The following is a 26,472-nucleotide window of genomic DNA, read 5'->3' as shown; positions in this document are numbered from 1 at the left end:
AATAATTTAATTAATTCTAATTAATTTACATATGAAATTAATTTTTACACAAATCCACCTTCATATATTTAAATATAAATTCTCCTATTCCGTTTAATTCTAATTTGAATGTTTCAAATTAACTTATCATGCTACCCTAAAGCTAATCCATTTACAAGCTAGTAGGGGGACCTCACGGACCTATAGATCATGGGCTCCAACGATCCGAGATTCATTGGCTAAACTCATTATACCGAATTAACGCCCATTAGTTAACTAATGGGTCACTCCACTAAAGCCCATAGTTGAACTCCCTTCACTGTAGATATATTATGTCCATTTGATATAACCATGATCAGTAAGTTGATTTTTCACAAGTCGTTTGTAATCACCGCTGGGTCAAGATCACCGTTTTACCCCTGTGAATACATCTCATTTCTTAAGTTCCTACTAACCCTCTAATAGACAATTTTGATTCATAATACCTATGAATCAAGTCCTTTCTCTATCAAGAGAAGGTGGGGCCCCGATTGTTCAAGACCTGTCAGTACTTAAGAGAAAACCTATCTGCTAATCCTAATTCAGGTAGGAGTGAATTTGTAACACCCCGTATATTTTTTTTAGTAACAATGTAATTTCAGTAAATTTTTACTAATTGAGAAATTTTTTTGAATTTTTGGACATTTAAGTGATATTGTTGGAATTTAAATCATTTAAGTGAAAATTAATATTGGAAATTAATTCGGAGTTTAGTGTTGGAAAAGGGCAAGATTTGTTGTTTTAAAAATGGAAAGGAAGAGATTGGAAAATAATAATAATAATAATAATAAAGGGGAATAGGAAGGAAATAAAATAAAATATCCTTTTCTTTTTCTTTCCTTTTTCTTTTTTCCTCTTTTTCTTCTCCCCTTCCATCTTCTTCCTCACGCAAACCCAGCATCTCCGTCGCCGGCTTCGACCAACATCTCTTGTCGCCGACCTCGACCAACATCTCCTTGCTGCTGACCTTGACCACCAACTCAGATCCAAGCCGCGAGCAACCCAGCTTCGACTTGGGCTTCTTCGCACCTCAACTGTTCGCGGCATCCAGATTTGATTCCAGTCTCCCACGCCGAGCCGCCCGCGTTCGCGTCGCCCAGATCTGATTCCTGTCTCCCACCGAAGCCACTGCCTAGAACTGCTCCCACCAATTGAAGCCGCGACGTCGACGCCCAGCCGCCCAGGTCTGCGCCGCCTAGACATACGCACTCCCAGCCAGCCGTGCCCTCCCCTCGCCGTTAGCTTGACCTTGTCGTCGAACCAGTTTCCACCGCAAATCTCCTTCGCCACTTGGTTCTTATGGAATCTTGGTTGGAGTAAGATTTTTTGCATAAGTTTTTGGGTGTTGTTTTTGTTCTTGGTTGTTTTTTGGATCACTTGTTATGTCTTGGGTTTATAATAGTGTTTCTCCTTGCATTTAAAGGTTAATTGGGGTGGTTTGGAGGAGAATTTGTGCATTGTCCAGCGGGTGTCGAAGTTCCTTCTTCGTGGCGATTTGGTAAGTTCCAAGGCTTGGTAACCCCCATTGTGGTTTGGTTTAGGGATTGTTAGATTAAATTTTATATGTTTGGTTTTGGGTTAAAATTGTTAACATCTCTTGGGTTTGGATTTTAGATTCAAGACTTGAGACGTTTAGGGTGTTGCTCATCAAATTAAAGGCCAATTATCTTTTGAAGTTTGGTAAGTTTGGAGTAAGTTGTTGGGTGGTTATTTTGAATTAATTGTGGAGAATTAAGTTATTAATTTTGAACTTTGTGTATGTTTAGGTAGCCAACAAAATTGGGTTTTGGAATTAAGTTTAGACCGAGCCATAGTTTAGGTAAAGTAAAATTAGAAGTCTTTGAATAATCTGGTTAATTGGAGTTAGACCCAAAATATTGATTTATCTTAGATGTTGCTTGTTTTGAAAAGGATAAGCTTGCTTGGGTTTCTTTGGATTTAACTTTGAGGTAAGTAATCTTACTACTGAAACTGCCCATGGGCCAGACATTAGATGTATGCTAGCATGATAAATTAATGTTATGGCAGAATGATAACATGATAGATTGATAGTATAATATGATCAAAGTATATTCTAGTACGAGATCTGAATTATTTATTTATGCACATAGACACTTGAAGCTAGTATGAGATGGTATATGTTTTCATATGGTTGTATTTGATCTGATGATGTTGATGTATACATGTATGTTGTAGAACCATGATGTTGAAGTTTATATGTACGTCATAGATTCGTACAGTGATGATTATGATGTTGAGACTATGCAAATGTCTTTACTGATTAGTTAGATGCCCATTAGATTTTGTGTTTCCTTCGGGATTCACCAGTTTGTGTTTCCTTTGGGATTCACTAGTTTGTGTTTCCTTCGGGATTCACCAGTTTATGTTTCCTTCTGGATTTACGAGTTTGTGTTTCCTTCGAGATTCACCAGCTTATGTTTCCTTCGGGATTCACCAGTTTGTATCTCCTTCGGGATTCACCAAAGGTAGTGGGCATACTTAGCTACAGTAGGATAGGACTCAGTCTCCTTCTTGTTTCATGCGTATATGTGTCCCATGAGGACTAGAGCAGTTTAGATGTTTCACCAGAGGTGGGTATCTAGAGGACATAGATGCCTAGCCTGACCCCAGTAGTTGGGTTACTTACTAAGTATTTTATACTCATTCTTTCTCATGTTGTTGTTTCAGGTAAAGGTAGAGATGCACCAGCGATGGACAAGCGGAATTCGTGATCGAGCCACTGGGACTAGTTTTTACGCTTCAGCTCATGAGATTTAGAGTTCTTTTCATGTTTCTCTTAACTTGTAGTTTTGATGTTTAAAACTTACTTTTAAGAATCGTTTTTCAGACTTATTTATTGTCCTTTATGATTTATGGGTACCCTACTATTGTTTTAGTATTTGAATTTAATGAAAGTCTTTTAAACTTACCTTATTTAATTAGCATTTATTTCACCATAACCGAGTGTTGTTTTGAGTTCCATGCACGAATATATTTAGTAACAACTTAACTTAAGTCCTAGGGGGTCGAGTCGTTACAGAATTCCATTTTGCAGGACTATGTCCCCAACTATTTATCTGGTCTTATCCCCAAAATGGAAGGCTTATTGATCAGTGTTGTTGGATTACTCTCACCCATGCAGATCAAAGGATAATCCCAAACAAACAGGAGTTCATAGCTAGCTCAGGATTAAGATCGAGTTAACCTAGGTTACTAAATAATGAAATAGTCAGTTTTAACACTAAGCGATCATTATAAAGAAAAGTGACTATTTTCGTGGTCCAGTCTATATGCAAACTCATTCCATAGGATGCCTCCACTCACATGTCTCTACATGAATAATTTGTAGATCACATCATTTGTACTACCTACAAAATGAGTCGCATCCAATAGTGTTACCAGGATGAGATACTCAATTTCATCCATATACTTATTAGAACACTTAGGATATATACTATTGAAGGATCTCTTTACGAAGAGCATCCATGAGCGTGTTCGGATCTTTCCAATTTCATCGTGACTGAAATACAGCGCATATATTCTAACAGAAATTTATATAATTTACACTAATTAATGGTGTGCTTCGAAAAAAAAAAAAAAAAAAGGAAAGAGTTCTTATACTAGTTGAAGACTCTCATCAAACATTGAACTCAAAAGCAGTGGAATCACCTCTACGCGAACTCTATCGTCCAGTAAACTAGTTGGCCGCAACAACATGATCATCTACACGAATGACAGCAACTCGAATAAGCACGAACAAATAACAGCGGAGATGATACCACTAGTGGAGCCCTTGGTATTCTCGGAGTGAGAATCCAAAGCGTGGTCTTTGGTGAATTTGATAGAGTTAGGAGGAATGACAAATCATGTAGACAATAAGCAAGTGGAAAAGCTATCATATAGCAAAGGTGAAGAAGCTACACGATCGGGTAGGTTTTACTAAGCGATCGTTTAATAAAAGGTAGACGATCGTTTAGAAAACTCGGCACACTATGTGATCGTTTAGGAAAGCTAAGCGATCATTTAGGGACGGGCGTGCGATCGTTTAGACGGGAGGTGTGCGATCGTTTACATGATAAAACTCTATCGTATAGGCTCTCGACTATGCAATCGGTTACGTTTCCACACCGATGCGAAAATTCGAATCTGTTGCAAAATGAAACAAAATTTCATTTTATTCTTCAATTACAATAACCGACTTCAGATTCTCCCACTAACGCACGACCAGGAGAAGTTTTCGGCCAATTATCATATAATTAACCAATTTAATTATTAATGAATATAATCATGTTATATTCTTATCCTATAGTTTGATATCACATATCTATTATAGTAATTTCTCATCCACTTGATATAAATCATTTATATCTAATTTCCTCCAAAATAATGTATTTCACATATTTAGTCAATTATATCATACATAATTAACCAGTCCAATTATATCATATATAATCGAACTTCCTTTTGTCAATTTGAACATTTCAAATTAATCCAAACACTGATTTTCGACTTTATCCAACCTACCCAAGGGACCTAGTGGACTTGTGGCTTGAAGCTCCAACGGTACGTGAATAGTTGACTAAACTCTTTAGCCAAGAGATCTACCATCTGTTAACTGTCAGGCATTCCACTAAAGACCAATATCTGAACTCTTCTTACCACATATATATTTTTGTGTCCATCGAATATAACTAATCATGAGTACGATGACCTTTCACCCATGCTCTTAAGTACAGCTGGGCTAATTTACTGTTTTGCCCCTGTAGTTATATCTCACTCCTTAAGTACCACTGATTCCTCTAATTAACAATACAACATAGTCCAACTATGTGTGAACACCTCTCGGGCCAAGAGAAGGTGTGTGGCGCCACATCGTTCAAGCCCTAGAATTTGTCCTTAAGGGAGCTATCTATCTACTTACCCCAGCCTCGGGGAAGGAGTGAATTCCATCTCGTGTATCTGAATTCACAGCTCCCAAATCAGACGAATCCCCAAAATGGTAGGTATGAATCGGCGACTTAGCCACTCGCACCCATATAAATCAAAGGACCGCCCTCAATGGCAGGAGTTCCCAATTCACTCAGGATTGGGGTCATGTTACCTATGGTCATCCTAGTGAAGTGAAGTCTCTATCATGAACGATGTTATATGACGAGACGTTAACACTTCATGGTCAAGTCTTATACAAACTCTTTTTATAGGACGCCCTCGCTCGCATGTCCCCTACACGAATGATCAGGATCAGACCATCTGTGACAAGTCACAACATTTGTGACCATTCCACAATGCGGGCCGCATCCATAGTGTTACCAAGATAAAGTTTTCCTCCTATATCCATTTACTATAGACCATTTTGATTATTACTCAAGACATGATCCACTTGTATGTCACCACATACATGCTTAAGTTACATACTAATTACTGGGAATTTTATGTTTATTGGTTTGTGGTAAAGCAAATAAAACAAACAACTGAGCAAAATCAAAATGTGAAGTAAATATCATATATTCTAAGACACAAATGTTCGTACAAACGGTTTACAAACTATAGAACATGAGACTTTAGGGCAGCAACTCCAACAATCTCTCACTTGTCCTAAAGCGAAGTAAGGTGTACATTAAAACTAGTACAAAACAATAAACTAGGGCATAAAAGCCCAGTACAAGAAAATCTCCCACTTGCCATAGTCCAGCCGCAGTGGATCCTATAGGCCCATACTTTGTAGGTGACTCTCAAACACTGTAGCCATGAGAGCCTTCATAAATAGGTCATCAACATTGTGCTCCAAAGTGATCTTCGTGACGATCACATCTCCTCGATGCATTATCTCGTGTATCAGATGATACTTCTGCTCTATGTATTTGTCACGCCTGTGACTCTTCGGCTCCTTGGAGTTCGCCACTGCCTCACTATTATCACAATATAGGGTAATGGGCCTAGACATATTTGAAACAACTTTCAGTTCTGTCAAGAACTTTCTGAGCCAGACGGCTTCCTTAGTAGCTACGCAAGTCTACGTATTCCGCCTCCATAGTGGAGTCGGCGATGTAACTCTGCTTAATGCTTCGCCACACTACAACTTCTCCGTTAAGAGTAAAGACTGACCTTGATGTGGACTTGTGAGAGTCCTTATCAGTTTGAAAGTCAGAATCCGTGTATCTAGTAAGGATCAAATCCCTAGAACGAGCATGTAGTCCCTCATTTTTCGAAGATACTTGAGGATGTTCTTCACTACGGTCTAGTGACCCTGGCCTGGGTTAGACTGATACCTATTGACTATGCCCACAGCATAGCAGATGTCTAGACGAGTACAGAGCATCGCGTATATCAAACTGCCACGTCTCATCTCTTCAACCTCTTGAGGCATCTTAGGACACATGTCCTTAGACAAAGTGTAGTAGGCCTCTCTTAGAGTCCTGCATCGAATACTTAAGTAACATCTTATCAATGTACGATGCCTGAGACAGTGCTAGCACTTTGTTCTTACAATCCTGAAATATCTGTATACCTAGAACAAACTGAGAATCTCCCAAATATTTCATTTGGAATTGGATTGCTAGCCAGATCTTAACTGCAGTCAGTAGACCTATATCATTCCCAATGAGTAGTATATCGTCTACGTACAATACTAGGAAGACTACTGAAGCGTTGATGATCTTTTGTAGACACAAGGTTCATCAACGTTTTGGTCAAAGCCATATGTCTTGATCGCAGTATCAAACTATATGTTCCAAGATCGAGACGCCTGTTTCAGCCTATAAATGGACTAATTCAGCTTGTAAACTTTTTGTTTTTGACCTTAAGCTATGAATCCCTTGGGTTGCACCATATAAATGATCTCCTCAAGATTGTCATTCAGAAATGTTGTCTTGATGTCCATTTGCCAGATCTCATAGATATAATAAGCTGTAATGGACAAGAGGATGCGGATCGACTTTAACATGGCAACAAGCGAGAAGTCTACTCATAGTCGACTTCCTCTACCTAGGTATAACCCTTTACCACAAGTCGAGCTTTGAAAGTCTATACTTTCCCATTAGCACCCCGTTTTCGCTTGTAGATCCATTTATAACCTATAGGTCTCACCCCATCAGGCTGATCTATAAGATCCCATATTGAATTGAAGTACATTGACTCTATCTCGAGATCCATAGCCTTGACCCATTCATCCCGGTCAACATCCTCCATTGCCTTCTGATAAGACAACGAATCCTTAACATCGCCATCTGCTACCATAGCAAGGATTTCCATGAAACCTAGATAGCAAACGGGCGGGTTCGCAACCCTCCCACTACGTCGAGGTTCCCTCAACTCTTGAGGTGGAACCGACCTACTAGATGACCTCCCATCAACAACTCTTGCTGATGTAGCAGACTCTTCAACAATTCTTATTGAAGTTTTAGTAGTTTCATTGGAAAGCTCACGCAACACAAATTTACTTCGTGGACTGTGCTCCCTTATATGATCCTCCTACAGGAAAGTAGCGTTCATTAAAAAAACACCATATTTTCCGTCGGATCATAAAAATAACCCCCTCGTGTACCTTTGGGGTAGCCGTAGTCTATAAATAGGCATAACCTCGACCTTGGTTCCAACTTCTTGAGATTAGCCTCAAGCACATGTGAAAGGCAACCCCAAATGCGAAAGTGATGTAAAATAGCTTTACGCCCGTTCCACAACTCCAGAAGTGTTCTTGCAACACTCTTTGAGAGAACACAGTTGAGTATGTATAATGCAGTCTCCACTACGAAATCCCAAAATGAGTCTGGTAAGGAAGTGTAACTCATCATCGAGCGAACCATGTCCAACAAGGTCCTATTTCTCCTCTCCGCTACACCATTTTACTAAGGTGTACCCGGTACTGAGTTTTGGGAAACGATTCCATATTCTTTCAAATAGTCCTGGAATGCCGAGTCCAAAAACTCTCCACCTCGATCCGATTGAAGTGTTTTAATACGTCTATCCAATGCGTTTTCAAATTCAGCGTTGAACTCTTTGAAATTTTCAAAGGATTCAGACTTCCGTTGCATAAGATAAACATACCCATACCCATACCTAGAATAATCATCAGTAAAACTGATAAAATACTCATAGCCACCTCAGACTCGCACATTCATAGGACCACAAAGGTTAGAATGTACTAACTCAAGAGGCTCCTTGGCTCTATAACCTTTTCCAGTAAAAGGTTGTTTAGTCATCTTACCCTCAAGGCAAGACTCGCACACTGGTAAAGAATTTTCTTCTAATTCACTTAGAAGTCCATTCTTCACTAATCTCTCAATCCTATTGAGATTGGTGTGCCTTAAACGTAGATGCCAAATATGGCCATTTTCTTTTGGAGAAATACATCGACATTTTATTCTAGTTATGACAGTTTTAAACAATTCTGTGTTATGGAGGGAATTAATGGCTAACGGCCTTAGCACATATAAATTAGATTCCAGATTTGCAGTACAAATAAAAACACCGTCTTTATGAATTATACGCTTTATCCACATTAAAAGAAACAGTGTATTTACATTGCAATAAACACTTTACAGAAATGAGGATCCTCTTAAGTTCAGGTACAATATATACATCATTCAAAACTAGAAACCTATTCTGTAAAGCTAACTGGAGACCTCCCACTGCCACAACTGAGACGACGTGCCTGGTGCCTACTTGCATCGTCATCTTACTAGCCTCCAGCTGTCGCTAGGATCTAATCCCCTGGAAAGAAAAACAAACGTGGTTAATGGCGCCCGAATTAATTATCCAGGCAGAGTTTCAAGTACAAATAAATCACATTTACCTTTATCTGCCTTGGCCTTAGCCTTGGCAGGCTTCATCTCTTTCAGATAGTGAGGTCAGTTCCTCTTCTAATGTTCATCTTGATTGCAGTGGAAACACTTTTCCTTTTCAACCGGTGGACGCCTCCTTGGGGCGACAGGCGGTGGGTTAGCAGGCACCCTCCTTTTTTCCTTACCACACTTCTTTTTCTTCCCCTTTGCAAAGTTAGAACTAGAAGGTGCAAACTTCGTTCCTGAGGTCGAACCTCTATGGAACATCCTAGAGGATGAAGCAACATTTGCCCCAGCCTTCTTTCTCTCCTTACTTTTCAGTAAAGATTGGTAGGTTTGCAACTCATTGAGGAGAGTTGTAAGGTTATATTTCACTTTGCTAACAAAGTGCATGAAGCTCTCCGGCAAGGAATGCAGGATTGTACTAACCTGGCTGCCCTCATCAATGGTAGACCCATTCAACTCTGCCAGATTGAAGTGGACCATCATGTTAAGCATATGTTCACGAACAGAGGTGCCTTCTTCCATTTTGGAGTTGAATATGTACTTAACAGCCTCATGCATAAGCTGTTCAGACGGTTGTCCAAACATCCCCTGTAAGGACTCCATGATCTCACATGCTGAGACCATAGACTCATGTTTCTTGGTCAAGACTTCAGAAAGACTTGCCAAGATGTAGGCTCGGGCCTTCTCATTCTCTTGTATGCCTCCCGAACATTTCGAGCGACATTGGAAGCTGAAATAGGAGGATAAACCTCTGTAAGAGCGAACATGAGATCCTCAATGATCAGTATTGTCGTGATCATGTGTTTCTATGTTGAAAAATTGTCGCCAGTTAATTTTTCGGCGCTAAGCAAAGCTAACGTGGTTATTGCCATTTTGAAAAGTTGTTGCTGAAAAATACGAACAAAACTTTATTAGATTTTGCTAAACCACTTTTAACCAATCAATTTTGCAAAACAGTTTCAAGTACCCTAAGTTAAAGACTTCTATTTTGCAATGATGCCTTAGTGAGGTAGGATAAACGTTAATGGTGGGGTGATCAGATGCCCCTGCGCTAGGATGAGACATTCACAACCATTAGGCAGAACCAACTCTTGGAACTGAACCTAACAGTCATCATTTTTTGATCCAGAACTGTTAACCTTTAACAATTCCGCGTAAGTGTGACCCCTCGCTTTCGGTACCAGAGTTCCGCCTTAATAAGCCCACCATAGGGAAGAAGTAGATTAGGACAAGAGACTAAGCTACCTTATCCTCTTACAGGAGATCAAATAAAGAAACGTACAAAACTGCCATCCTTTAGGGGGACACTCCAGGGTGCCTCGAGGCGATGCACAGTAACTTTATTCAACCTAATGAGGGAGACCGAGGGATATGTTGTCACACTTTCCACTCGCACTTACTATGAATATTCTCTCTATCCACCTTGATATTGACCTACCCAAACACCATCTGTTATGGGGACACGCCAAAGGTGCCTCGAGGCCGAGGGTAGATCTCACGGTGTGGACTATTTAGGAGAAACGTAAAAGGTTTAAGTGAAGCATCTCATGCCCCAAGTACCTCCCACTAAATGTTCTACCTAGGGGTTCATTAACCTAGACAATCCAGCTACGATTTTAGTCTAAGTCGTCTTTTTAAAACTTTGCCCATAAACAACATTTGTCTATGAAATATGAACAATTTAAGTAGTCACTAGGTGTTTATAACACTTATAAAGAAACCTATATGTCATGCTTCATGCAATGTCTGATCATTACTATACATAAATTTTATATATACACGTAATAACCAAGAAAATATGTTATCATTCACCATTATACTATAAAATTATAATATAAAGATGATGCATGTCAATGCTTTTTATGCATGCATAAATATAACTCTTATATTATATGATGCATGAGCATGCTCTTAGATAATAAAATCATGCTTATCTAAATTATAACATTTACAATAAAGAGATGATGCATGACCAATGCATAACCTAAGGTGGGATTAACTATATGTGCATACCATATGACATATATTACCATACATTGCATGTATTAAACAATAAGGATTAATGGACCGGGATGAACCTTTACAAAAAACCAAAATTAAATAACCCTATCTATTACATTTTTCATCGAGCAAACCGGTTCACAGGCGAACTGGGTCTTGAAACGCCAGGAGGACTCCATCGTGTAGTAAACTCTGAAGGTAGACGATCGCCCAGCGCGCACTAGACGATAGGCGCATAAGCTAAACGATCGTTTAGATGACAACGAGGCTGCGAAGCTTGATCGTCTAGGCGATCGTGTAACGCAGCAAAAGGTAAACGATTTACCATGCATTGCTAAGTGATCGTTTAGTCAGTTATTAAGCGATGAAGCTTGCTAAGTTAAACGATCATCTAGTGCGTGTGGGCTTAAAATGATATGCGAGCATCCCATCATCTAAACGACCTGATACTTAGCATCGTGTACCCCATCGTCTACACAATGCGATCAACCCTTGATTGCATTCTTCCTCGAAGAATTGCAACCCTTTCTCCGATCTTCTTCACGAATGACTCAAGACTCAAACAGACTTTGAATTACAGACTCAATAACGACTATTAATACCCAAAAACGCAGGGGCCTTTACAGACCACCGGAAATGTAAAAGAATTAAATCAAACTGAGGCTAACAACCATGAAAACATCTATTAATCCGCACATCCACAACAATTTAACGATTAAACAGAGCAGACATGCACCCACCAAGAATGTATATGTAATTCATTGCAACAATGAAATTAGAATATCAGAAGCTGGTTCTAATACCAATTGAGAGATCTTTTTACGAAGAGCATCCATGAGCGCGTTCGGATCTTTCTGATTTCATCGTGACTGAAATACAACACTTATATTCTAACAGAAAGTTATACAATTTACACTAATTAATGGCATGCTTCGAACAATAAAAAAACACAAGGAAAGAGTTCTCATACCAGTTGAAGACTCTCTTTAAACGTCAAACTCAAAAGCAGTGGTATCACCTCTACGCGAACTCTATCGCCCAGCAAACCAGTCGGCTAAGCAGCACAATCGTCTATACAAACGGTAGCAACTCGAACAAGCACGAACAAATAACAGCAGGGACGACACCACCAGTTAGAGCTCTTGGTATTCTCAGAGTGAGAATCCAAAGCATGGTCTTTGGTGAATTTGGTAGACTTGAGAGGAATGACAAATTGTATAGAGATAAGCAAATCGGAGAGAAGCTATCATATAGCAAGGATGCTTATCGTTTAAAAGAAGCTACATAATCGTGTAGGTTTTACTATGCGATTGTTTACTAAAAGGTAAACGATCGTTTAGAAAACTCAGCACATTATGCAATCATTTAGGAAAGCTAAGTGATCGTTTAGGGATGGACGTGCGATCTTTTAGACGTAAGGTGTGCGATCATTTAGATGATAAAACTCTATCATATAGGCTGTCAACTATGCGATCGTTTACGTTTCCACCGATGCGAAAATTCGAACCTGTTGCAAAATGAAACAAATTTTCATTTTATTCTTCCGTTACAATAACCGACTTCGGATTCTCCCACTAACACATGACCAAGAGAAGTTTTTGGCCAATTATTATATAATTAACCAATTTAATAATTAATGAATATAATCATATTATATTCTTATCCTATAGTTTTTATATCACAACTATTAACTTGATCTCATTTATGTCACCACATAAAGTTAAAGTATTCACACCATAGCCGTGGATATGTTTATTCGATTTTCATAATAGAATGCAAAATCAACAACTTTATTGAATAAATTACTCAATAATATTTTTATTAAGAAATAGAATGTTTAACACAAACTACGAGTTCTAGGACATTCCCAACAATCTGCCACTTGGACCAAAACTCCATTGAAAACAAATATATATAATATAATGTTGAGAAACATAAAGGGAAAATAAAATAAACTAAGGCATCTATAATACCATAGATATTCTCCCACTTGTCCTAAATTACACCACTCGGAGTCCTAGTCCAACCAGGTGGCCCTCGAACACTTTAGTCGAAAGGGCCTTTGTAAATGGATCAACAAGGTTGTCTTCAGAGGGTATTTTTGTGACGATCACATCTCCTCAGTTATACGATCTCTCAGATGAGATGGTACTTTCTCTCAATATGTTTTCCATGTTTGTGACTTCTTGGTTCTTTCAAGTTGGCTGTTGAGGTTTGTGTCCTAAAGTCTTATGTTCTGTAATTTGTAAACAACTTTATACGAACACTTGTGATGTATAATATAAATGATATTTACTTCACTACTTGACTATGCACATTTAGATATTTTTTATTTTACCACAAACCAATAAACTTAATATCCCTGGTTGTCTTTATGTAACTTAAACATGTATGTAGTGATATACAAGTGGATCATGTCTTAAGTGATAACTAAAATAGTCTATAGTATATGGATATAGGAGGGAAATCTTATCCTGGGAACACTACGGATGCGACCCGCTTTATGGAATTGTTACAAATGTTGTGACTTGTCATAGATGGTCTGATCCTAATCATTCATGTAGTAGACATGCGAGCGAGAGTGTCCAATACAAAGAGTTTGTGTAAGACTTGACTTCAAAGTGTTAATGTCATGTCATAAAACTCCATTCATGAATGAGACTTTACTTTACTAGGATGACCATAGGTAACATGACCTCAATTCTGAGTGAGTTGGGAACTCCTGCCATTGAAGGCGGTTCTTTGATTTGCATGGGTGCGAGTTGCCAGAACGCCAACTCAAATATACTATTTTGAGGATTTGTTTGATTTGGGAGCTGGAAACTCAGCTACACAAGATGAAAATTACTACTTCCTCGAGGTAGAGGTAAGTAGATAGATTGCTCTCTTAAGGACTGATTTTGGGGCTTGAACGATGTGGCGCCACACACCTTCTCATGGCCTGAGAGGTATTCACATATAGTAGGACTATGTTGTATTGTTCATTAGAGGGACCAGTGGTACTTAAGGAGGAAGATGTAATTTCAGGGGCAAAACAGTAAATTGGCCTGTTGTAATTATGAGTATCTTTGAAGGGTCATCGTACTGATGATTGGTTATATCCAATGGACATAGAAATATATCTATGGCAAGAAGAGTTCAACTGTCGGTCTTTAGTGGAGTGCCTGACAGTTAATGGATGGTAGATATCGTGAGTAAAGAGTTTAGTCAACTATTCATGTACCGTTGAAGTTTCGAGCCATAGGTTCATAAGGTCCCCTTGGTAGCTTGTATACAAGTTGAGAGTCAGTTTTTGGGTTAGTTTGAAATGTTAAAATTGACAAGAGGGAGTTTGATTATATATGATATAATTGAAGGAGTTAATTAAATATGATGTATTTAACTTTATATATGAGATACATTAATTTGGAGGAAATTGTATATAAATATGATTTATATCTAGTAGAGAAAAATATTATAAATAATATATGGTATTAATTTATATGTTATGAATATGATAAGATCACATTCATTTGATGGTTATAAAAGAAATGGGAAGGCGCCTCTTCTGTTCTAAATAATGGATGAGTGCATTATAAATATTTGATGGTATGTTAATCTCGGAGTGTGCAGCATTGTGAAAAGATAGTGTCATCGTTTACAATCAGTGCCTATACGATAGTGACTGCACGATAGCTTACATATACTATATTGCTAAGCGATCACATACCGATTACACCGTCGCGCGCTATTATCTAAACGATTGTTTACCTTTTTCCTAAGCGATCGTTTAGCTCCCGGTATTTACTAACGATCGTATAGACGATCGCTTAGTTTTTTCTATGTGATTGTTTGGACGATCGCTCACTCTTTTCGTACACGATCGTTTATACGATCGCTGACCTTTTCTTACACGATCGTATACTTCACCTAAACGATAAAGCATCTTGTCTATGCGATAGACGATCTCTTCTCCCACTTGCTTGATCGTTGTGTACGATCTCTCTTCCTCCTTCCCTCTACCAAATCCGAACAAAGCCCACACTTTGAATTCTCACTCCAAGAATACTGAGGGCTCTGTGTGCTATTGTCTTCTCTATTTCTTTCTGTCCAAGTGGTGATTGTTCGAGGTAGACGATTGGGCTTCAGACTCGTTGTGAATAAGAAATCTTCATCTAGTATGATTTCTTGATCTCTTTAGCATTATGAAAGTGTGTTTGAATGTATATGCGGTAATTCTATCACAATGAATTGGAAAGATCCGCTTCCACTCGTAGGTACTTTTGAATAAGAGTTCCTTCAATTGGTATCAGAGCACTCTAATTCATTGCTAATAAGAATTGCAAATACGTTTTTGGTGGGTGCATTTCTAACTGTTTAATCGTTAAAATCCTGCGGATGTGTGAATTTATGGATTTTTTTATGGATGTTATCCTCGATTCGTTTTAATTCTTTTACATTTACGGTTGTTTGTAAAGGCCTCTACATTTTGGGCATTAATAATCATTATCGAGTCTGTATTCAAAGTCTGTTTGAGTTTTGAATCGTTCGTGAAGAAGATCAGAGCAAGCGTTGCGGTTCTTCGAGGAAGGAGACGATCAACTGTTAATCGCATCGGCTAGACGATGGAGTACGTGTTCACTGTTAATCGCATCGATTAGACGATGGGGTATGTGATCAAGGGTTTATCGCATCGTGTAGACGATGGGGAACGCGATCACTGTTGATCGTATCGTACAGATGATGGGGAATGCGATCACTGTTGATCGTATCGTGTAGACGATGGGGTACACGATCGTTATTGATTGCATTGTGTAGATGATCGGGTATCCGTGCAAGGGTTGATCGCATCGTGCAAACGATGGGGTACGCGATCGTTGTTGTTCGCATCAGTTAGACGATGGAGTTTGTGATCAAGGGTTGACCGCATTGTGTAGATAATCGGGTAAGAAATCAAGGGTTGATCGCATCGTGTCGATGATCAGTTATGTGATCTCTGAGTATCGGGTTGTATATACGATGGGATGCTTGCGTGTCACTTAACGCATGCATATACACTAGATGATCGTTTTGGTCAGCAAGCTTCATCGCTTAGTAACTGACTAAACGATCGCTTATTAACGCAAGGTAAATCGTTTACCTGTCTCCTTGTTAAGTGATCGCATAGATGATTGTTTTGGTCAGCAAGCATCATCGCTTAGTAATTTACTAAACGATTGCTTAGTAACGCAAGGTAAATCGTTTACCTATCGCCATGTTAAATTATCGCATACATGGTTGTTTTGGTTAGCAAGCTTCACCACTTAGTAACTGACTAAACGATTGCGCAAGGTAAATCGTTTACCTGTCACCGTGTTAAATGATCGCATAAACGGTCGTTTTGGTCAGATGAAGCTTAGTAACTAACTAAATGATCGCTTAGTAATGCAAGGTAAATCGTTTACCTAACGACGCATTAAGCGATTGCATAGATGATCAAGCTTTGCAGCCTTATTGTCGTCTACTCGATCATTTAATTATTCTTCTATCGCCATAGTGCACGTTGGACGATCGTCTACCTACGACGTTTACTACTCAATGGAGTCCTCTTGGCGGTTCAAGATCCGGTTCGCTTGTGAACCGATTTGCTCGATGAAAAATGTAATAGATAGGGTCATTTCATTTTGATTTTTTTAAAAGCTCATCCTGGTCCATTAATCTTTTATTTATTACATGCGATGTATGTTTTTAATTTTTCATATGGTTTGCACATATAGTAAATCCCACCTTAGGTTATGCATGGGTCATGCATCATCTCCTTATTGTAATAGTTATAATTTAGAGAAGTATGTTTTAGTTTACATAAATGCCTGGTTATGCATCATATAATATAACAGTTATATTTATGTATGCTTTATTTTTTTACATTATATTTATAAGGATTATAAATACTTCGTTATGTGGGATGAATGTTTTAGTTGTTTATTTTATAAATGGTTATAAAATGAAATTAGAACTAAAATAATTAGTAAAAGAATAATATGTAGCAAGTCTGTCTATAGTAGACCTTTTGTCGAAGGCTAGTTCTGTTTAGGTTGGGGTATTTAAGATGACAGCAACGAAACACCCCTACTTGGAAACCTACCTGGAAAGGTATTTTGATAGATTTGATGTATGCATGCAAATTAGGGCCAGTCCATTAAAGAGGTTAATGTGACTACTTGGATTTGTTTTTTGTTTTTTTAATTTCAACGACAAAAGTTGTTTTTGAGCAAACTTAATAAATGACTTAGATCTCATCAGTAGCCGGATTGTCTAGGTTAATAAACCCCTAGGTAGAACATTAAGTGCAAGGTTCTTAGGGCATTTGATGCTTCATTTTCACCTCTCGTGTTTCTCCCTCATAGTCCACACTGCGAGATCTACCCTTGGCCTTGAGGCACCTTTGGCGTGTCCCCCTAACGGATGGTGTTTGGGTAGGTCAATATCAAGGTGGATGGAGAGAGTGTTCATAGTAAGTGGGAGCGGGAAGTGCGATAGAATATCCCTTGGTCACCCTCGTTGGATTGAATACAGTTTTTGCGCATCACCTCATGGCACCCTGGGTGTGTCCCCCTATAGAATGGTTGTTTTGCGCGTTTCTTTACTTAATCTTCTGTAAGAGGATAAGGTTACTTAGTCTCTTGTCCTAATCTATCTTTTCCCTACGGTGAGCACATTAGGGTGGGACTCTAGGGCAAAAAACGAGGGGTTACACTTACGCAGAATTGTTAAGGGTTAACTATTCTGGGCCGAACAAATGGTGGCTATTAGGTTTAGTTCCAAGAGTTGGTTCTGCCTAATAGTTGAGAATTTCTCATCCCAGTGAAAGGACATCCGATCACCCCATCGGTTACATTTGTCTGGCCTTACTGGGGCATCATTGTAAAATAGAAGTTTTTTCACTTAGAGTACTTTGAATCTGTTTTGCTAAAACTATTTGGTTAATTAAAAAATGTGGTTTTTGCAAAGTCTTATAAAAGGTTATTCGTTTTTGTTCAGCAACAGTTTTTAATGGCATCAGGCACTATCAATTTACTTAGCGCCGAAAAACTGAATGCCCAAAACTATTCAAGTTGGAAACATATGCTCACAACGATACTCATCATCGAGGATCTGAAGTTTGTCCTTACGGAGGAATGTCCTCCTATTCCACTCAGGATGCTACTCGAAATGTTCGAGTGGCGTATGAGCATTGGATACGGACAAATGAGAAGGCTCGAGCCTATATTTTGGCTAGTCTTAGTGACGTGTTGGCCAAGACACACGAGTCCATGGTCTCAGCTCATGTGATCATGGAGTTCCTACAAAGAATGTTTAGACAACCGTTTGAACAGCTCAAGCATGAGGCACTGAAACACATCTTCAGCTTCAAAATGGAGGAAGGCACCTCTGTTCGTGTATACATGCTGAATATGATGGTCCACTTTAACGTGGCGGAGATAAAAGAGTCTAAAATCGATGAGGGCAGTTAGGTTAGCATTATTCTACATTCATTGTTGAAGAGCTTCCTCTATTTTGTTAGCAATACGATTCTTAACAAAGTGGAATATTTCCTTACCACTCTCCTCAATGAGTTGCAGATTTACCAATCCTCGCGGAAAAGTAAGAAGAAAAAGGGAGGTAAAGCAAATGTTGTCTCGTCCTCTAAAAAGTTCGATCAAGGTTCGACCTCAGGAACAAAGTCTGCACCTTCAACTTCTAATTCTGGAAAAGAGAAGAAGAAGAAGAGTGGTAAAGGGAAAGGGAATGCACCTTCTAACCCGCCACCTGTCAGCCAGAAGAAGCGTCCACCGCCAGTTGAAAAAGAAAAATGTTTCCACTGTAACCAGAACGGACACTGGAAGAGGAATTGTCCTTGTTATCTGAAGGAAAAGAAGGCTGCCAAAGCTAAGGCCAAGGCAGACAAAGGTAATTATGATTTGCTTGTATTAGAAACTTTTTTAGTGGTGAATGGTGCTTCTGCTTGGATATTAGATTCGGGCGCCACTAATCATGTATATTCTTCTTTTTAGAGGATTAGATCTTGGCGGCAGTGTGAGGCTGGTGAGATGACATTGCAAGTAGGCACCAGGCACGTCTCAGCTGTGACAGTCGGAGACATCTAGTTTATTTTACAGAATAAGTTTCTTATATTAAAAGATGTCTTTGTAGTTCCTAAACTAAAAAGGAACCTTATTTCTGTAAAGTGTTTGTTACAATACAATTACACTATTTCTTTTAAATGGAATAAAGCATTTATTCGTAAGGATGGTGTTGAAATTTGTACAACTAAACTAAAAAATAACTTGTATGTGCTAAGAATTTTAGCCTTAGGTTCCCTTTATAATATAAAGATGTTTAAATCTGCCGTAACTCAATCTAAATGCCAACAAGTTTCTCCAGAACCTTATTAGACATGGTTCGATCAATGATGAGTTATGCTTCCTTACCGAACTCGTTTTGGGGTTTAGCAGTGGAGACTGTAGTATACATTATCAACTGTGTTCCTTCTAAGAGTGTTGCAAGAACATCACTGGAGTTGTGGAACGGGCGTAAAGTTAGTTTACGTCACTTCTGCATATGGGGTTGCCCAGCACATGTGCTTGAGACAAATCCCAAGAAGTTGGAATCACGATCGAGGTTTTGCCTATTTGTAGGCTACCGCAAAGGTACACAAGAAGGTTACTTTTATGATATGTCCGAAAATAAGGTGTTTGTTTCCACGAATGCTACTTTCCTGGAGAAGGATCATATCAGGGAGCACAGTCCACGTAGTAAAGTCGTGTTAAGTGAGCTTTCCAAAGAAATTGAAACTTCAACAAGAGTTGTTGAAGAACTTACTTCATCAACCAGAATTGTTGATGATAGTTCATCTGGTAGGTCGGTTCCACCTCAAGAGTTGAGGGAATCTCGACACAGTGGAAGGGTTATGAATCCCCCTGATCGCTATATGGGTTTCATAGAAATCCTAGCTATGGTGACAGATGGCGATGTTGAGGATTCATTGTCCTATAAAAAGGCAATGAAGGATGTTGATCGGTATGAATGGATCAATGCCATGAATCTCGAGATGGATTCGATGTGCTTCAACTCGGTATGGGTTCTTGTAGATCAGCCTGATGGGGTAACATCTATAGGTTGTAAATGGATCTACAAGCGCAAATGGGGTGCTAATGGAAAGGTGCAAACCTTCAAGGCTCGACTTAAGGCAAAGGGTTATACACAAGTGGAGGGAGTTGACTATGAGGAGACTTTCTCTTCTGTTGCCATATAAAGTCGATCCGCATGATAGTGCATCGAGGAGACGTGATCGCCATGAAGATCACATCGGACCAAAACGTTGTTGATTCGTTTACGAAGGCTCTCACGGCTACTTTGCACTTTTAGATGTTTTTTATTTTACCACAAACTAATAAACTTAATATCCCTAGTTGTCTTTATATAACTTAAGCATGTATGTAGTAACATACAAGTGGATCATGTCTTAAATGACAACTAAAATAGTCTGTAGTATATGGATATAGGAGGGAAACTTTATCCTGGTAATACTACGGATGCGGCCCGCTTTGTGGAATTATTACAAATGTTGTGACTGGTCATAGATGGTTTGATCTTGATCATTCGTGTAAGCGTGATTAGTGTTTGATACATATTACTATTTGATAATGACTAAACTTTAATATTGATCATTATCTTATACTGGTTGCTCATGATACTTATAATTATAATTTTACTATCAAATTTGCTCATTACTATGTTATTGAAATTAATGGCTTCTTAAACTTGGGAATAAGACCTCTACTTTGGAACTCCACTAAGGTTGCTTCTTGATTCCATTTATTCATTCAAGAAACCTTCTTTTTATAACCTAACTTTAGTGGAAAAAAATGAATAGAAGAAGAAAAGCAGAGATGCCAATATTTAGAGCGAAAGAATCTCAAGTACAAAAGCCCGAAGAATAAGTGATTGGGTACCATCACTCTCAATTTCTTCGTCTAATTTCATCATCTCTATGCAATTTTCATCTCTCTTAGGGCTTTGTTTCTTCCAATTTCTTCCAAGAAGGAGCTTCCCATAGTTGACAGCAATGATCGCCACTACTTTGAGGAGTTTGCTAAAGCAAAAGGCAGCAATTTCATTCGACCATTATTTGACGATGGACAAGAAAATGAAGAAAGGCTTTGAAATTTTGAGTTGTCTGTAAATGCAAGAGATGATATGGAAGAAAAAAAACACAAAGATGCAACTTGGAGAAAAAAAATAGGAATAACACCATTAAAAAAAGCTAAAATTTGGAATAGGAAAAAAATAATATCAAAACTTCAATATTTTTGCTATAATTGTACAACTAGGAATCTTGGAGACACGCTTACAAAACACTTTGGCAATTTTTCTACCCCTTATAAATTCCCTATAGTTTTATCCACTATTTCTTTCATTATTTTGTAAAATCATGTTACATGTTTACTATTTAAGATAAATGAAAAATATTCTATTCAATATTCAAATATCATCCTCAAAATTTATGTTTTAGAAATTTTTGACCATGTGCGTCACATGTGTTCTTTAGTACAATAAAAAAGCAAACAAAATATTTTGTTTCTCAAAAAATGAGAAATAGAAACTGTTGAATGAGAAATTTTAGACAAATCACAAATCATCATGTCATTTCTCAAATTAATGACGAAATTACAAATAATCAAATTTGAGACTAACTAAAATTTGACACATGTTCCAAATTGAAATTAAAGACATAAGTGGCAAATCCCATTGATGCCACGTATTTTCATCGTGACGGTTAGATCGAATAAAATAATGGACTTCTTGTAGATTTAACAAATTAATTTTTAAAAATTAGGCTCATTGTCCAAACTTATTACTTTTCCAAAATTGGTAAAAAAAAAAAAAAAAAAAGCCCAACCCAGGAAATGTAAAAAAAGTATGGAAACACCTTATACACTTGTTATACATTTGATATACACTTGATACAGATGTACATTTTAATACACTGGACAAGATGTTGAGATCGACAAATGGACAGTACTGATGGCCTAATACTGATTGAAAGTGGCATTGTTGAACAAAGGAATAGGAATGGTACTACCGATGAGAAATGACTCCACGATAGAACTTAAACTGCTCAATGTAGGCCTATTAGCCTAAACACACTCAAACTGGCAACGACAAAGGTGAATAGTGGCTGGATAATGTGTTGGGTTGTAAGTCCTAAAACTTGCTGTTTATAATGTAAAACATATTCTATTATCAATAAAGATGTTATTGACTTTTGTTTAATAAACTTTGTTGTTGAATCTATAAATTACATTTATATTGACTAAATCCAATAATTACATGAAGACTTGGACTTTATGTAGAGACATATAGATGGATCTGAAGGAAATCAAGCACGAGGATTTCCATGAGCAGCGGAAGAGATCGTTCCAAATTCCATTCAGATTTAACATAAAACAATTACAGTCTAAACAGAAACTAACAGGTCATGCACAACAAGAAATTATAGCATGTGATACAATGATACACGGGATAAAGGATGCATACCTTTGAAGAACCATTCTTCATGAATCCCTCGATCAATCTACAAGCGTCTAAGAATAGCACACTTGAATGCAGCGACCGGTACAACCAACAAACACGAACACAACGAATGGCCAACAGCTCATCGAACCCAATCGACTCTAACTCGATCCATGAGCTAAGTGAGGACACCACCACAATGGTTACCTTGGTATTCTTGATGTGAGAATCCAGGAGTTGTAGGCTCTGTATGATCTTGGCTTGAGTAAGAGATTGGAAGTCTACGATTGAATAGACAATCGAGAAAGTGGGAGATAAAACACTGTCTATCGTATAGACGATGTGCTCGATCATTTAGTAAACGACAGCCTGTATAGACTTAGCCACTCGATCGTGCAGCAACGATCAGCTGATTAGCTATCATATAGTCAAAGGTAACTGGTTGCTTAGCTGATTGTGTAGTCTCTCAATGCTATCGCTTAGTGAAACTCTTTCACTTGATAGCTTATCCGTAAGCACTTTCCAAATCAGGCAACTTCTAAATTTAGGAAAACAATTTTCCTTTTATCTCACGGTTACCATAAAACTTCCAATAACCTCTCACTCAATCAGTTATTAGAGAAAAAGAAATTAATTATCATATAATTAATATATTATAAATAAATATGATAACCAACTTACCATATTATATTTATAACCTATAGTTTTAATATTTCATTTCATGAAACATATAAACCATAGTTTTTTTTCTATTTCCTTGTACTTAATGTAAATCATATTTACATTAATTCCTCCACTTGATATATCTTATACATCACTCCAATTATATCATATATAATTGATTTTCACTTGTTAATTTGAACACTTCAAATCAACCCCAAAATCTGATTCTCAACTTGAATCCATTGAGCTACCAAAGGGACCTTATGGACCTGTTGCTTGAAGCTCCAACGATACGTGAATAACTGACTAAACTCTTTAGTCATCGAAGCTACCATCCGCTAACTGTCGGGCACTCCACTAAAAACCGACAGTTGCACTCTTCTCACTATAGATATATTTCTATGTCCATATTAACCAATCAACAGTGGGATAAACCTTCACAGATTGCTCGTAAGTATAACTGGGCCAATTTACCATTTTGTCCTTGTAGTTACATCTAACTCCTTAAGTATCACTGATTCCTCTATTGAACAATAAGTCATAGTCCTACTATGATTGGGTCCTCTCTTCAAAAGAAAGGATGTGGTCGTTATGTTCAAGACCCGGAATCAGCTCTTAAGGGAGAAATCTATCTACTTACCCCTGCTTCAGAGAAGGAGTGATTCCATCTTATGTAACTGAGTTCCCAGCTCCCCATTCAGAAAAATCTCCAAAAAGGTAGGCTTGTTGAGTTGGCAATCTGGCCATTCTCACCCATACTAATCAAAGAACCCCTACATAGACAGAAGTTCCTAAAACACTCAGAATTAAGGTCATGTCACCTATGGTCATTTTAGTGAGATGTAAGTCTCAATTATCAATGGCGTTATATAAATAGACGAATCATCTTGTGGTCCGGTCTTATATAAACTCTTTATATAGGACACCTCCGCTCGCATATCTCCACATGAATGGTGAGGATCAGATCATCTATAGTAGTTCATAACACTTGTAAACCTCTACAAAGTGGGTTGTATCCGTAGTGTCACCAGGATAAGGTATCCCTTCTTTATCCATATACTACAGACCTTTTAGGTTATTACTTAAGGCATGATCCACTTGTATATCTCATATACATGCCTAAGTTTACATAAAATAACCACAAATATTTGTTTATTGGATATGAGTAAAATGAAAATAAAATAACTCTTATTTTATTAATAACAACTTGTACAAAGTTTACAAACTACGACACTCCGGAAAAATTAGGACACTAATCCCAACAATCTCCCACTTGTCCTAATGCCTCAGGATACTAATGTACAATACATGAAAAACAAGTATAATATACAATAAATTACTGCATACTCTATACCCCAGTATCATCTCCCACTTTCCCTAGACAAGATGCCACATGTCCTGTAGACCCAGACTCTCTAGATGATCCTCGAATACTTTAGCCATGAAGGCCTTTGTAAACGGATCAGCAACGTTGTACTCCGATGCGATCTTCATGACTATCACATCACCGCGATGCACAATCTCCCTGATCAAATGATATTTCCGTTCGATATGCTTGCCTCTACAATGACTCTGAGGTTCCTTTTAATTTGCCACAGCCCCGCTGTTATCACAATAGAGAGTGATCCACAAAGACATATTTGGAACAACTTCCAAATCTGTAAGAAACTTCTTAAACCAAACAACCTCTTTAGCAGCTTCACAAGTGGTTATGTATTCGACTTCCATAGTGGAGTTCGCGATGCCTCCTTGCTTGATGCTTCGCCAAATTATAGTCCCTCCATTCAAAGTGAACACTGACCCTGATGTCAATTTCCGAGAATCTCTATCAGTCTGAAACGTTTAAATTTATCAAAATTAAACGTAATTGGAGAGTTTAAAATATTTAAATACTGATCTAAATATTGATTACATGAATATGATTCATGTTTAAATTAGGTGTTTTATTAATTTAATATTTGATATTAAATTATTATTAATTAAATTAATTAAAAAACTATTTAAATTAAATGAATTTTCAAAAAATGATTTTTAATTTAATTTAATTATGTTGAAAAATTGAATTAAATTAAATGTGAAATTGAAATTAGTGGATTTATCCAAGATTTCAATTTCTTAGTGGAGTTCTTCACAATTCAACACCTAGGCTACTCATTAAGTGAATTTTGAAGTGTCAAATTGCTAATGTTGAGTGCTTGCATGCTAGAGCTTAATAAAAGCTTCAATTATCTGATATTGAAGGCTGATGCATGCTGAATTTTGAGAATTTCCCAGCAAAAATAGTTTTTGCTCTCAAGTCCTCTCAAACCCACTTAATTCTTCTCAATTTTGAGTTTCCACCACTTAATGCATGACTGAGAATAGTAGAGAAGATTCGCTTAGTGCTCTATTGAAGAAATTGAAGATCAACTTCATGGATTAAGTAGGGAGCAAGTGGAAATCTTCAAAGGTATATGTGATGAAACTCTCTTTTTGTTAAAATTTGTTTTTCAATATGCTTTATTCTGAAATTAAGTGTAATTAGAGTGCTTATTGATTTGAGTGCTTATTGATTTTTTTAACTTCTGTTTTATACATCTTTACTCTATCACAATGATTGTCAGCGTCAACAAAGATTGGATGACGGTCATCTGATGACTTTTTGTGCGATGGACAGTCATGAGGGAAAGAGGGAGGGAGATATGTGCAAAAATCGATGGCTTCCAGTGACTAGTCCGTCCATTGGCGATCGATAGCAGGCTTGCGGTGCGGACACGATGGTGACTATGACACTCAGTGGTGGAGGCAGCGTGTTTGGTTGAAGACCTGCGGATCTAGGCGGCAATGATGTCTTCAAGCGGCTAGGTCTAAAGTGAGGCGACTCTGCGGAGTCTGCGTCTGGCGTCGTTCACACGAGAAAGAAATAAAAGGAGCTGCTTCAAGTGCATGCGAGGAAGAAAAACAAAGAAAAAGACAAAAAAACACAGAAGAGATTAAAAGAAGATAAAACCATGCATGATTTTTGCTATAGATGCAAAATGTAAAAAGTGAAGCTATAGTTGCTAATATATAATTATGTTTTTCCACCCAATACAATTTTCCTAAAATAATTGGTCCAATTTTATATTAATATTTGGGCTCAAATCCAATTCAAACAAAAAAAACTAGCTTAATTTAACCTAAATTCCAAATAAGGTTTAAATCCAATTAGTTGGGGTCAAAGGTCAGGTCCATGGACCAACCAACCCCAAACTTCCAAAACTAATTTTATAAATAAAATTGTTCTCCCTCATTTGAAATTTTGAAGGGTTCGTAAATTTTAGACTCCACAGAGCTCAAAGAGAATTTTCTCAACACTTAGAAGACTCCTTACCTCTAATCACACTATAAGACTTAAGTTGATTGAGCTAATTCTCAATCCATCGTTGATCAACAGAAACGTTTTGAAACGAGCTCTTGATTGTCATCCATATCATATACATAATTCGAAAAGAGATCGTAAGGTGAACTT

At 37.8% G+C, this 26,472-nt stretch overlaps 1 long non-coding RNA gene across 1 annotated transcript; it reads left to right on the top strand.

Annotated features, from left to right (window-relative positions):
• Nucleotides 1–763: 763 nt before the first annotated feature.
• Nucleotides 764–2,952, top strand: LOC120073848 (uncharacterized). Its single transcript, XR_005480825.2, has 4 exons — nucleotides 764–1,334; nucleotides 1,442–1,516; nucleotides 1,633–1,698; nucleotides 2,707–2,952. It is a non-coding gene; the product is annotated as an uncharacterized LOC120073848 (long non-coding RNA).
• Nucleotides 2,953–26,472: the final 23,520 nt, after the last annotated feature.

This window comes from Benincasa hispida, chromosome 3, assembly GCF_027475165.1.
Source record: "Benincasa hispida cultivar pf3 chromosome 3, pf3_genome.v1.1, whole genome shotgun sequence".
NCBI classification, from domain to species: domain Eukaryota; kingdom Viridiplantae; phylum Streptophyta; class Magnoliopsida; order Cucurbitales; family Cucurbitaceae; genus Benincasa; species Benincasa hispida.
The sequence above is the reverse complement of the archived record's forward strand: the minus strand, read 5'-3'. Positions and strand labels throughout refer to the sequence as shown.